General features: G+C 44.2%; 1 protein-coding gene across 1 annotated transcript in view; it reads left to right on the plus strand.

Moving 5' to 3' along the window:
- Positions 1–44: 44 nt before the first annotated feature.
- Positions 45–14,953, plus strand: part of ARHGAP6 (Rho GTPase activating protein 6) — a 575,699-nt gene continuing 560,790 nt past the window's right edge. Inside the window, exon 1 of the mRNA XM_025202549.1 lies at positions 45–189. The gene's annotated coding sequence lies outside the window, so the exon portion shown is untranslated. The remainder of the gene's footprint in view (positions 190–14,953) is intronic.

Consider the following 14,953-nt stretch of genomic DNA (forward strand, 5'->3'; position numbering starts at 1 on the left):
CTCTCCACGCCCAGCACCCCGCTGTCGCCCGACGACGCCTGCCACTTCGACTACGGCAAGAGGAGCCCGGCCTGGGACCCGCCCGGCCCCGCCAACAGCCTCTTCTCGCCCCGGAGGTGGCTGCAGCAGAGGAAGGGGCCGCCGCCCCCCGGCGCCCCCGCCGCCGCCTACGTGGTTTGGAAAGCCGAGGTAGGGCTGACCCCCCAGCCTAAGCCTTAAGACGGGGAAGCGGGGTAGTGGGGTTGAGATGTATGGGGCAGACAGGAGAGTGGAAGGGCAGTGGGGTGGCCGCCACAGAGGACAGTGCAGTTTGCTGCTATGCTGGCCTCCAGTGATATGAAACCCGGCACCTTGACGTCCTCTGTTTTTCTGTTCAAGGGTCCGGTTTCGTATCGGTAGAGGGCAACCGGACCGTCCTCTGTGATGGCCACCCTAGGAGGGTGCCATACAGGCAAGGGGGAGCTCCCTCTGTGCCGGGCAGGGGCTGTGGCTGGCCCGGTTTGAAATATATGGGGGACCGAGCTGCCCCATCAGAGACGAGAGCCCCCCCAGCCTGCCCTGCAACTCTGGTGGCGGTGGCTCCCTCTGCCTGCCATGGCTACAGGCTCCCCTAAGAGTCAGAAGGTCATGCGAAGGCTGCCCCCAGCCTCCCTGGTGCATCTGGGGGTGCGAGTGCCGCTGAGGTGAAGGCAGTCCCAGCAGCCCTGGCCTGACCTGGCCCCTCAGCCCAGCGGGTGTTGTGAAGCTGGTCTCCCAGTGCCTGCAGGGGTTCGCTTGCCTCTCTGCTGTGTGGTGTCCTGTCCCGTCCTGTCCTAGTGGCATTTGTGACAGTGGCTGCCTGCAGACGGCCGAGAGTGGGAGCGGGAGTGGGGCTGCCCATGGGGCCTCCTGGCAGCAGACGGCCCCAGGACAAGTCTACTCCCCCAAGTCTCACTCCCAGGCCCACAGGTGTGGGGTTTTGGATACTTGCCAAATCCAGGCAGGCATCCTTTGTTGAAGTCCAGGAGACTTTGAGGTTCAGATGCCTACCCGTGGTCTCACTTGATCTTAGCCAGAAGGCCCAGGGGCTGGGGCGTGTGCTTTTCTTGTCCTGCCAGAGAGGATGGGTGAGTGGGTGCAGCTGTCTGGCAGAGCGCACCTGGAGGGAGCTGAGGGAGCTTTGTGTTTCTGTCCTAGGCTGAGCCATGGAAAGTGCCATGGGGACAGAAAGTCTTTGCTATGTGGTCTGTTAGAACTGAGCTAGGTGGCTGGGCCCATACAGATGAAGCCCCTTGCTAGTGTTTTTCTCTGTCTCTTGTTGTTGCATTCAGGAAGAGGCAAGCATCCCTGCTCAGGGAATTAGCCATGGTAGGGCATTGTCACAGTAATTTTGGGCAGCTCCTGGAGCTCTTAACCCCTGGATTGTCCACACATTAACACCTTGAAGTGGCTTAAAGCCATTTTGCGGCTCACAGTTACACCATTCCAGGGCAGGATTAGCTTTCGATCCGCAGTACCCAGCTCCTGTTAAGGTATGGCCACTCCTCACAGATGCGTGCCAAAGTTGAAAGTGTGGCTGCTCCAAACTCCAAGCTAGCATTAACACTGATCAGCATTTATGCGGCTCACACCGAAAGGTGTCACAAGGCCCATCATTCCTAATTATAATCACTAACTGTCCTGGGTTCTTGAAAGAAGTACACTGCTTCATGGATCCTTTTGCAAACAACATGCGAGAGCTATGAAGTTAAAGCTGTTGATATGTTTTGTTAGCAGGGGAAAACTTACGCCTTTGATATTTCTTAGGTTGATACCATACATAGTTGGACTGGGCATGTCAAACTCTTGTCAAACTCTTCCTCCCAACTTCCCTCCCTGCCCCCTCCCCAGTTTGACACCTTATAAACTTCAGCATACAGTGGTTTCCTTACAAAATAGGCACATGTATTTTCAATGTTCCCACCCAGGGATGTCAGATTGATTTGACAGCACAGATAGGTTGAAATCCCAGGAGGAGTGACCAGATTGGAAGAGGAATCCAGCTCAGCAGTGCAAATGTTTATTCACTTCGTTTGGTTGTCTTGCATAGGTATACTGCAGTTATAGCTGGTGGACAAACTTATTAAAAGAAGATGGCATTCTTAGTTTATGGTAATTGCTATGGAAATTGATTTACTATAGTCCTCTTCTACTTGTAAAGATTGTATGATTGCATATCTCTCTGCTCTCTTTTTTGATGCATAGGTTTTGCTCTGTTAACTGTTCACTTGCAATAGTGTTTGATACATGTGAAATGCAGTTAGAAGGAACATGTTTTAATTAAGATCATAAGGTAGAGTGAGATTTCTTTCTTTATAAATAACTGCTTCTAGAGCAACTAGTGACATCTTATCCTTTATTTCAACACTGATGTAGACTCTGTAAGTGAAATGTTTCATGCAAGTATGACCTGTTTCAAAACTAAGCTGAAAACTTTCATAGATTGTAAGGCTGGAAGGGATCTCGGAAGATCATCGGGTCCAGCCCTCTGCACCAAGCAGGAAAGACAACTGGGGTCAGGTGACCCCAACAAGGCGACTGTCCAGTCTACTCTTGAAGATTTCCAGGGTAGACAATTGCACCACCTCTGGAGGGAGCTTATTCTGTAGTCTGGACACCCTAGCTGTGAAGAAGTTTTTCCTTATGTTGAGCCTGAAATGGTCTTTCAGGAGTTTGTGGCCATTACTCCTGGTTTTACCCAAGGGAGCAGCTTTGTCCTGAGCTGGGACCGGCTTTGTCCTGATGAACAGTTGTTCACCAAGCCCTTGATGTACTTCCCTAATGTAGCAGTAAACTGCTCCCAGGTCCCCTCTCAGCCTTCATGGCAGAAGAAGGTAAAAGATAAGTGTAAGAAGGGAAAAAACCCAAGTAAACTTAAAAGCTCTCAACACCATAAGCTCTTAGTGCTGTATACAAACAACTTTGGAGCTGCTCACTTCGACATGACAGGAGTATAGATGAACATTCCAGCATGCGAGTCACTTTATCATTTTGGCTTTGGAAAGCAGCAACAGCGATTGTTTGGATCAGAAGTTATTCCGCATTTGCTAAATGTGTTTTGAATTATTTAATCAAGATGTTTACACTTTAAGTAATTGAGACATTTTATTAAGCAGACTCACAAAACAATGCATGAGAGTAAGTGCAAGTAGCAAGAATGTGCACAAGACACTAGGCAAAGGAATCTGATCTTTAAATGTTACAATATGCTCTAAGGGTAGGAAGGCCCTGTGTCCTGTTATGAGTTCTGATTTCATAAGTGTCACTTTCTAAGTCAGTTAAGGTTTTTATAGGTCTCCCTCCACCCCTCTCCCATTCCCCCATGATTGTTTAAACTGGTCCAAGGATTTAGGCATACCGTGATCTCTGATTCTTCAAAGATCTCTTCAGAGGCAGATCCCTACATCTTCACAGAATCCCATGAAACAAATTGGGACATTATGTGAGAGAAGGATCAGCCTATATGGTGTTTTTTGCAGGTCTGAGGCTGTGCAGCTGTCTGCAAGTTAAGAGCAGAGAGGCTTAAAATATCATTCAGTGTATTTCCAGTACTCTTAAAGAATCTTGTTTTCATTCATTATTGATCTTAGGGCTCTATCCCACGAGAAATGGAGAACAGGTTAGGGATTCTAATTTTTATTCTTCATGTTGTTACATTGTTTTACTGAAAGGAGTAAATGAGCTATTACTACTAGGTCAGGAATTGCTTAGAGAAGCTAGACACCTCCAAGTTGGCAGTGCTGGATGGGATGCACCCTAGAGGACAGGAAGAATTGACCATGGTAATTTTAGAGCCATTAACTATCTTTGAGAACTCATGGAGGTCAGGTGAGATCCTGGATGTTTGGAAAAGGGAAAATATAGTGCCTATCTTTAAGAATGGGGAGAAGGATGATCTGGAGAATTACAGACCAGTCAGCCTGACCTCAGCACCTGGAAAGATCATGGAGCAAGTTCTCAAGGAATCTGTTGTGAAGCACCTTCAGGTGATCAGAAACAGTCAGTATGGATTCACCAGAAGCAAGTCATGCCTGGCCTACTGATTTCCTTGTATGATAAGGTGACAGGCTCTTTGGATGGAGAGAGTGTAGTGGATGTGACTTACATTGACTTGAGCAAGGCTTTTGACATTGTCTCCCATGATATTCTCATTAAGCTAAGGAAATACAGGCTAGACAAAAGTGTTGTAAAGTGGATACATAACTGTCTAGATCATTGTGCTCAAGAAGTAGTCATCAGTGGCTCAATGTATAGTTGGCAGGAGGTGTCAAGTGGGATTTCTCATGGGCTCAGTGTTTAGTACCTTAATTAATGATTTGGATGATGGGACTGAGCACACATTTAGCAAATTTGCTAAGCTCCACCAAGTTAGGTAGAATTTCAGACACTGGAGGGTAGGGTTGGGATCCAGAATGACCTGGAACAGCTAGAAAAATGGTCCATAATCAATAAGGTGAGATTCAATGAGGACAAGTGAAAGTCCAGCACTTGGGACAAAATAATTTCATGGAAAATACTGGGGAATGACTGGCTAGGCTGTAGTACTACAGAGGGGTTGGGAGTCACAGTGACCAGAAGCTGAATATGAGCCAATAGTGTGCCCTTGTTGCGAAAAAGGCCAACAGTTTACTGGGCTGTGAAAAAGGCCAACAGTTTATTGGGTTGTATTAGCAGGAGTGTCACTTGCAAATAATGGGAAGTGATTCTTTGACTCTATTCAGCAGTGGGGAGCCCTCACCTGGAGTCTCTACTTTTCGGCTTCATACTTCAAGAAAAATGTAGACAGATTGTAAAGAATCCAGCAGGGATCAACAAAAATTATTAGAGGCCTGAGAAACATTCCTTATGCAGAAAGGCTGAAATAGATAGATTTATTTAGTCTGGAGAAGAGAAGATTGAGAGGGGATTTGATAGCAGTCTTCGAATTATCTGAAGGATAGTTATAGAGGATGAATACAGGGCTCTTCTCTGTGGCTATAGAAAACAGGCCTAAGAGTAATGGCCTCAAGCTACAGCAGAGGGAATTTAGGATGGGACTTTCTGACTATGAGGGTTGTCAGGCGTTGGAAAAGACTAGCCAGGGAAGTTGTGGAATCTCCATCTCTGGAAATTCTCAAGAGCAGGTTAGACAGACACTTGGCTGGGATGGTTTAGTCAGAATAATCCTGCCTTGAGCAGTACGCTGGGCTACATGATCTTGTGAGGTCCCTTCCAGGCTACCCTCTTGTGATCCTATGATCTTGTTTGTTATTTTGAATATTGTAAGTATTTTAAAATACTCTGTTGTGTATGTTAATGAAAAAGAATCACTTATACTTTGGAGAAATCTTTATTTTGGTGAGGACAGAGTTTTAGAGAAACAGAAATATGTGTCACCATATCATCATCAATAATAAAAACATACATTTCTGTAAAAATTTATATAAGTAGTCTAAATCATATTCCCAGAGCCTATTAAAACTCCTATTCATTGACATTCACTTAATTAATCTTTTGTAAGCGGAATTCAACTTAGGTTTGTCAGTAAATAGGTTTTGTTTTTGTTTTTTAGAAAAGAACATGTTGAATTCTTTTATAGCTGTTCTTTAATAATAAAGGACTTGGGTAATAGAGAATTCTGCTTTTACAATACGACAACAGATCTATGGTAAAATAAATATGCTTGGGCTCACATATAGAGTGTTATTAGGGAATGCTCTGAATGGGTGAATATGAGGTAATTATTTCTAATATTGTAACTTTTAGAGGCATCATTACTTAAATTATTGTAGTCTTGGTAGCACACTGATAGTTGAGACTTTGTCAGATTGAACAATGATGTTCAGAGTGGAAAAGAGTTTACTCAGCTGTAAAAATCTGTTGTAGGCTGAAACTGACCATAAAAAACCCTCTGAAAAATGATTTTACTGTTGCAAATATTGTTTTTGCATCAGCTTTGCTCTGACATCTCAAAATATAATTACACATTTTGGCAAGGATTTCCTTAGGTATACATTGCAAAGTGGGAGTTTCCCTAGGTGTATGATGGGAAGAAATGGCCTCCTAGCAATAGCTTTGAAGCTGTAACTGAGCTGCTCAATGAGAAAAGGAAGGTGATGGATAATCAATGGACTTATCTTCAAATCAAATAGTAGATATTAAAAAAGGTGTTGGAAAAGGATATCTAGTCTAGGGGTGGTCAGCCTGTGGCATGGGTGCCACAGCTGGCTCAGGTAGCCTGTGTGTGTGGCATGCAGCAGACTGGGGACAGGACAGGCAACACTGTCCTGGTGTTAGGGGCAGGGAACAGAAAGCAGAGCATCAAATCAGGCAGGCATCACAGGCAGAAAGTAGAAAGTTGAGTGGCAGCTTGGGTTGGGAGCACAAGACAGGGAACAGAAAGCTGAGCAACAGTGCAGGTAAGTGAAAGAGATTGAAGTGGCACTTGGGAACAGTAAGGTGCTAATTTGTTGCCGAGAAGGTTGCCCACCCCCCTTGTCCTAGTCTGTCCCAAGTCACACTATGTTCTAGCTAGCATGTCAAGAGCCCTTGTAGAGTTGCATTGTGTGTAGTGTGCTGGTATGCCTGCAGGTAGGATCCCCAAATATTGTCTCTTTAGCAGGTGGTTATTCAGAGTTAGAAGCAACGTGCTCAAGTCTTTTTAGACTGTACAAAACATACTGTGAGTGGAATTGCCCACTGATCATAGATTTCTATAATAATTCTTTATGTGAAGCCAAGCTAAGGGAAGAATGTTAACTTTATCTTTTTGTTTTAACTATTTGGCCTTGGCATTTTATACAGACTCTTTTTATAGCACTAATAATTTCTGACTGTTGATACGTGTTCTTGAACAAATTTACATTCACAAATATCTTTAACAAAATATCAAAAGTATATGGTGACTTTAGACTTCAGTAGTAAGCTACACTAGCCAAATTTTCATATACAGGCATTTGATTTTTAAGGTTACTAGTTTTTGATTCAGTATCTCAGTTGGCTTGTAAGAGTTGCATAAAAAGACCCCTATAACTTATTTGGTGGTTTCATCATTTTACTTTTCAACTTTTGCTTTCCAACTGTGTTTGATATTCAGATTTATAATAATGCTTAATAACTAGCAAGGGAATATTTTTAGTAGATTTGTTATTGCAGAGGGGTATCACGACATTCTCACATTTCTGTTTCATCCTCATATATGCTCTACTTAGTAATACACTCTGGTTCTAAATCAGTTGCAGACGTCTCATTGCTTTTTTTTAAATTCTGATTTTTAATTCTGATGACTTTTTTATTTAATTAAATATTTCATATATGACTAAATGGCTTTGTAGGCAAACTGAATACCTGTGAAAAAGTGGGTAAATGCTTAATGATTACTTAAGGCTAAATCCTCTAAATGTTGATATGTCTACTTCAGGGTAAATGTGTGAATGGTCTTATGGAAATGAAAGATGCATGTAAGCATTTGCAAGATCACAGCTTAAAAAGATATATAATCTTAATGCCTAAAATTCATTCGCAATGTGAAAAGTCTAGCAGTAATTAAACAACATAAAAAGATGATACAAATATTTTAAAGTCCACTGCTTATTTTTCTATACTTAACATTTATACTGTACGTAATATCTTCCCCACAAAACCACAACAGATAGGTAGTTTGCGATGTGGTGGGGAGAAACTTCCATTTTGGTATCTTCTTGTTAGTTTGTCTATTGTGATGATGTAGATGAGAAAAGCATAATCCAGGACTCCCCTGGACACTTCAAATTACAGTCTTGCTCCTTTAAAGTACTCTGTGTATTATTTATGAAAAAAAGCAGAACCCTCTTTAGCCCTTGCACTTTTGTGAGGCCTGTTGTTAAAATAATGGCAACGCCATTATGACGCCACAGAAAACTAAGTTAAAGGGCTAGGGAAGATATTTCATTAAGCTGTATAAATAACTTCATATTTCTTGGATCTGAAGCCTTTCTGTTTGCCCTTCTAGCTCTTGGGAGAGAAAAGGAGATTTCTTCTCCCACTCCTTTACCAAAGGTTTTGGATAATTGTGAGAAATTAGGTTAGCTTACCCACTTTTTTCTTTTGCCTCCTCCCATGTATTGGATGAGCCTGTCTCTCTAGCTCTCTGTCTATCAATCAGTCGATTGATTTAGGTATTTTTTCTTTCATGAACAGAATTACTGCTTGGCTTAGTCACTTTTTAGAACTTCTACAGATAACAAGGGTGAAAACTGACTTTTTTCTTGTCAGTTTGCCTGCTGTCCTTTTGGGTTTTGAAAAGAGGCAGACCAATAAACTAGTTTTGCTGTTGTCACTCTGAGCTGCTTATTGGCAAAACTATAAATAAATGCAGGGACAGTCTGCAGAACAACATGGCTTTAGTTTAATTGATTCACAACTCATCTTTACAGCCAGAAGGGGTGAAAATTTAAGGCATGATATACAGAAGTTTTAAACATTCAAAGTCCAGTTTCAGTTATTGGAAGCTGGGGGGAGCTCATCACCCTTAGGAGTCAGTCGCTTAATATTGTAACAGTAAAAGCTAAATTGATGGTTTGGGTCACCTATGCCTACCACCTTGCTTCCCAGAGTTTCTTGTTCTGTTTTGATGTATTTGCAATTGGATTTTTAAGTCCCTTGCTCAGAAGTTATAAAACTAAAGTGATAATGAAGAGTTGGATAGAAATACCTAGATAGAAAAAGAGAAAATCAAACCAGAGAGCTTTCTAGGCCCTGGTACCATTGATAATTGGATGGAGAAGTAACTTGATGATACATAATAATATGAGAAAGAAGTCACATCCGTGTATTTACAGGATTAAAACTTTAAGCATTAGTAACTTACACTTGATTTTGAACTTGACCGACCTGCATTTCATGTACTGTTCACTCAAAAGTATTGTTTTAGATCAGGAGAGTCTTTTTATAATTTTTCTTCCTCCATTCAACCTCTCTATATGATATATAAATAAAAATCTTTACAGGTTACTCCGCAGAAAAAATGTGCACGGATGGAGATTTGTCTTCCTATATTCTTTTATATTATATAAAGAAATCTTGTCAGGGGTGCATATGTGCTGCTTTATTTTTGAAAGATCCAGGGTGGGGCAATGAAGCTGTAGCTAAGGCATTCTTTCTCCTTATTTTTTGTAAAAAAGGGAGATATGCCCCCCCCAACATATGAATGAGCATTATAGAGGAGCAACAAAGATATTGGCTGCTCCCCCCCTCCCCTACCCCTCTGTGCTGATTGGCCAAGAGGGTTGTTGTTGTGCGGCCATGCCCCTCTCGGCCAATCAGGAGCAAGGGATGGTGCTGCACAATGGGCAGGCCTCTTGGCCAATCAGCTGTGAGGGGTGGGGTCTCTGGGGCCAATTAGCAGTGGGGGAAGCTGCTGCAAAAAGACCACAAAAATGATGCCGGGCACCATGAGCAGCCCGTAATTTTTCTTTTGCCTCAGTGTAATTTAGATAGATCCCTAATCATAACATTAATCATACTGTGCCTGCTAGTCTTATAGTGGATTCATTACTACATAATTGATCCAAGTGATTTATCTCTTCACCGTTCCTACAATGCTCATTCATATGTTGGGGTATATGTCCCTTTTTTCCCCTTGATGTGCTAAGGTTTTTTCCCCATCAGCTGCAGGAGAATTTCTCTGTTCTCATAGGGAAGTGCAGGAAGGCCTTTCGATGACTATCCACACTTAAGTGATTTTTTTCCTTTATTTTTTGGCATGAATCCTCATTGCACAGTGGATGTAGAGCACTAACCCAAGTTAAACCAAAGCCTGAATCTTAACTTGTATCTGAACTGGGTAAACTAGTCAGGACCAAAACACCTCCTGGTCCAGGTCATAGCACTTTTCTTTGTGTACAGTAGCAGGATCAATCTTGAAATCTTGATAGAGCCTAAATTGACTGTGCAGACATGATCCAATAAAGTCAGTAAAATCTGAATCCCTTGTGTAAATAAGGGAATTTGTGTCACACAACTTTAAGTCAATTTTTGTCACACAAATTTAAGTCCTCTTTACAGATTTAAAAGCCATAAAACAACTCACAAAGAGCAAAAAATGTGGGCCTCCTTTATTATGGTTGTCACAACCCAGTGATTTTGGTGCCTTGGCACGATGGAATTTTCCCGCCACATGAGAGCCTCTTGCACAGCAATGGGTTTTTGTTGCAACAGAAAAACCCCGGTGCAAGAGGGTTCCCGCCATTTGAATGCAAATTTGTGTCCCGCTATTGGCCAGTTCTAAATTATTCCTACGTGGCGGCTAGTAATTGGCTTGCTAGCCGTTTAAAATTTTGTGCGACTTCCTCCCAAGTCAGAGAACTTTGAGCACGCTGCAGAGTGCCTCTAAAGAGATCTGACTTGCGGCTGAGCTGATCGATAGACTGATCACCTATCAATTCTTCTCCCCGTCGCCGAGCGCAATCCTCAACATACCCTTTCCCTGCTGGCTTAATTTGTGGACGGATTAGCTGGCCTGAGCCTTGCCAGCTGGAGCAACTCACATAGTTGTTTAAGCAACCGGACCACCTGCGTCACGGCTACAAGCGGCGTAAGTAAAGTTTTTGCAACCAATAAGCTGTTTCTGCCTCTCCATTCACCAGCCCGCCCAAACGACCGAGTGATTTTTGAATCATCTCGAGTCGGCTCCGGCCGTCCGAGACAATGGTATGTGGCGAATTTTGGTGGTTTGAATTTTTAGATTTCAAACCACATTTTATATGCTGAGTTTTGTCATCACACTGCTCTCTCTTGTGCTCCTTCTGCCCCTCATTGCCATCCCCCCTCCCCACCGCCTCTTTTCCTCCCTAGAAGGCTTTAATCTACAAACAGGGTTACTAGGTATTGTATCACTATTAACGACAGAAACAGTTTCAATTTCAAGTCCATTTCATTATAGGTTTTCATGCTGGGATAACTTTACAACCACTAAAATAAGTGGTTTATAATTTTCCATGCTTGTCACAATCTGAAAATGGATGTTGTTATAAAGCTGAAGGAAAATCTGTTTAGCCATTTTTGAATTTGAGCAACATGGAGAAAATATATTTTCCTTGTTCTTAAATAACTACTTTCTTGATTTAGTTTCAGAAAGATCTATATAAAAACATGGCATCTAATAGAGAATTCTTGCTTAGAAGTGTTCTTGGTTTAGGGGGATAATTAAAATAAAATAAATTCTGAGCCACTGAAATACTTTAGCAACCTACATTGAAGCTTTGCTTTCCTGGTAATATCATCATGTTTTCTTTGCCCAAATACCTGGTTTCCTGGGTAATTTTCATGACTGAAACACCAACTGGGGCAATTTTCATGATGAAAATTTCAACCGTCTCCTCAAAGAAATATAGCAAATCTTTCTAAAAGAGTAGGATATCCCAAATGCAAAAAGAGTCTCTACAGTTATTTTAGAAGCTCACTTTTTTTTTTATATTTTGTGGTATCATGATGCTAATTCTGCTTATCTAGAAGTAAGTGTGTGTGTTGTTTCTTGTTGTGAATGTATACAATCATAATGCAAACCAACAAGGAACTATCTGAAGCTATGATGGGAGCTTCAGTCTTGTTTTTTATCAGGAACTATTACTATCATAGCTGCAGAGTTAAAACTGTAATGTTAGAAGATGCCAAAGTTAAGATTACAATATCAACATTAGCTTACCATAATTGAACACATTTAATATCGCCTGTATTTGCTTTTTGGGTAAATGTGTACTGTCAAATCCCAGAACATAAAAGATGTGTGGTGACTAGAATAAACCTGAGGCTTGGAAACTTAAGGTGTGGAAGGAAACATGGACCTTAAGGGTGTCTGTACACATGATCTGGGGTGGAGGGAGGGTTAATTAGAGCAACTCCTGCACAGCCACTCTAATTAAAACATGCTAGCATCAAGTGTATTCAATGTTCCACATTTCAAAATGGCGGTGGGGGGGCTTTAAAGCTCATTTGATGAGCTTTAGTTAAAGCCTCCCCCATCACTATTTTGAAATGCGAATGCTGAATACATGTAATGCTGCAGCATGCTGGAGCATCTAATTAGAACGCTCCAGCAGACTCAATAAATTGAGCCTCTTCTGATGCTTTTAATTAGAATGTGTTGAAGAATGTATATAGGCACCCTAAATCTCTTTAGTGCTAATATTTTAGCTATTACTTGTTACATTTATTGCTGAACCTTTTCTATTCGCTATTGTATGCATATTCTGTGTTCCTTCAAAGCCATTTCTATTTTTGTATCTTTCTTTCCGTTAAGGATGATTCAGGATTATACAAATACATGACCTGTTTTTTTCATTTGATTGTAACTTTCCTGAAAGAACATTTAATGTAAGGTATGTAACTGTTCCACTATAGTTGAAAACAAGGGGCTGTTATTAAACAATTGTTTAGATCAGGGGTCTCCAACCTTTTTGAATGTGGGGCCGGATCATGAACTTTTTATCACCTAGTGGGTCGGTGAGCCATATTCAAAGGCCTCACAGGAAGTGGTATCACATCAGGAAGTGGTGTCATGTGACCTTTGACACCAATGAAGTTGCAGGACGTGACAATGAAATGGGTCTGGAAATGTGGTTTAAAATCCAAAATAAAAACAATATAAAAGCAAGAATGAAATGATTCCAAAAACTTGACTAAAATAAACACTTTTGCTTCTACTCGCTTCTCAACGAATGAAAGAAGCATAATGTAAGTCGACAGATCAAATGTGGAAAAGATATCAGCCAGAGTGGAAACTAATCAAAGCAACAAAATATGGGCATTTTTGAGAATAATCTAGACTATTTATACGTAGGGTGACCATATATCCTGGATTGGCTGAGACAGTCCCAGATTTTATAGGCTGTCTCAGTGTCCCAGCCACTGGAGAAAATTTAAGCAAAAGTACCAGATTGGTGGGAATCGGGGAGCTGGGGGGTTGGGGCTGTGTGTGTGCGTGCATGCATGTGCATGTGTGTGTGCTTCCAAGCACATGTGTGTTGCAGCAGACAGAGCCAAAGCAGCTATTGGGATGTGCTGGGACGTGTCCCCGCCGGTTACAGCGGCGCGGGGTTTGGGGTCTACGGCAGGCGGGTACTAGTGACGCTTGGAGTGGAATTAGGCACTGATGCGTATTGGTTGAACTAAGATTGCTTTACTTACACTGCTGATGGTTACAGTGCAGGACGAGAACTGACTTAGATTACAGTTGTAAACAGGTACAGGATTCGTTAGGTCGGTCTGCAGAGGTGTATGGGCCGGCAGTCGTTGGTTTACGTCTAAACTTGGGTCGGTGACGGGGAGTTCTTGGTGGGTGATCAGTCCGCCAAGTTGCCTCTGAGGTGTTCTCTGAGGTCTCTGAGAAGTATACGGAGTTCTTCTTAGAGTTTACTCTCTCACGTGCTCGGAGTTCTCCAACTTGGGCAGAAACTGCTCTTAACTTTTATATGGCTAGCAAGCCAATCGCTAATCGCCAAATATGAATAATTTGGAACTGGCCAATAGTGGTGTGCATGTAATTTTCCACTACTATAGTATTTGGTTACTGGGTTCAGGCATAGTGGAATTTTCCACTGTGACCTAGTTACTGCCACCAGAATGATTGACAGCAAAACTGTGCCATATGTAGCAAACCAATGGAATTTTCCTCTGTGCTATAGGCATCTAATTAATGGGTTCTGACAGGAAGCATGGTACTTTTGTCACTGGAGCAAGGGCTGTGGGCTGGGGTGGGGATTGGGGTGCTGGCCAAGCTGGGGATGCTGCATGTGCGCTGTCTGCCCTTCTCTGACTCATGGCTCTGGCCCCATTCTGGCACCCGCTGCTGCATCCTGGCTGTGTGCTGCTGGGCTAAGTCAAAGTCAGCCGCATTGCAGCCCCATGTGGAGAGCCCAGTCTGGCCTGGCCACATCCTGCCCTAAGCGGAGAGGGGAGTGTGAGGCTGGGGCTGGCTGCCCCTGCCCAACCAGGGACTCATGGCCAGGATGCAGCTGCAGGTGTCAGGATGGGGACGGGGACAGGGCCAGAGGTGTGAGTCAGACAGAACCCATGCAAAGCCCCCAGTCTGGCCAGCGCCCCCATCTGCAGCCCTGGCTGTGGTGAGAAAGGCACTGTGTTCTGGCTGTGCTCACTTGCACACACTTCAGCGTGCATACATATGTGTATGTGCACGTGTATGTGCATGTGTGCCCTCCCTTGTATCTCTCCATCCTGGATGTCCCGTTCTGAGGGAGAAATGCAGCCTCTGGGCTGGGCTTCTCCTGCCTCCTGCCAACCTGGCTCCGGCAACAGTGCACCCCGCAGCCCCGGCCCGGCCCCGAGGTGCCCCCAGCTCTGCATAGGAACTTACCCCATGCCTCTGTCCGCCCCGGCCTGGCCCCGAGGTGCCCCCAGCTCTGCACAGGAACTTACCTCATGCCTCCGTCCACCCCAGCCCGGCACGGCCCGGTCCCGAGGCGCCCCCAGCTCCGTGTGGAAACTTACCTCGTGCCTCCGTCCAACCACACATGTGGGCAGGGTGTGGGCCATGCTGCAGCTCCCCTGGCCATGTGCCGGGGGCAAGGGGTGGAGCCAGAGAAGAAGCTGCACATGCTGCCCAGCTTGTCTAATCAGGTGGGGCTGGGGCAGCCCCACGCCGCACAGCCCTCGGGGCAGCGGCGGCAGGACCCAGCTCACTGATGAGCCTGGCTCTGCTGGGGTGAGCAGGTCCCCTGCCCTTGCTGCCGGCTGGGGCCTGCGGGCCAGCCCTGTTCGCCTTGCTTTGCCTCGCCACTGCCCCGCTGGCGCCGCTGGCAGCTCCGTGCTCCGTGGAGGTGGCACCGGCTCCGCCGCCAGCAGCTCCGTGCTCTGTGGTGGCTCCGCGGTGGCGGTGGCTCTGCTGTCAGTGGCTCTGCGCTCCGCGCCGCCACGGCTCCAAGCTACATGCCCCCCCTGCAGCTCTGCGCTCTGTGGTGGC

The sequence above is a fragment of the Alligator sinensis genome, unplaced genomic scaffold (genome assembly GCF_000455745.1).
Source record: "Alligator sinensis unplaced genomic scaffold, ASM45574v1 scaffold312_1, whole genome shotgun sequence".
NCBI lineage: Eukaryota > Metazoa > Chordata > Crocodylia > Alligatoridae > Alligator > Alligator sinensis.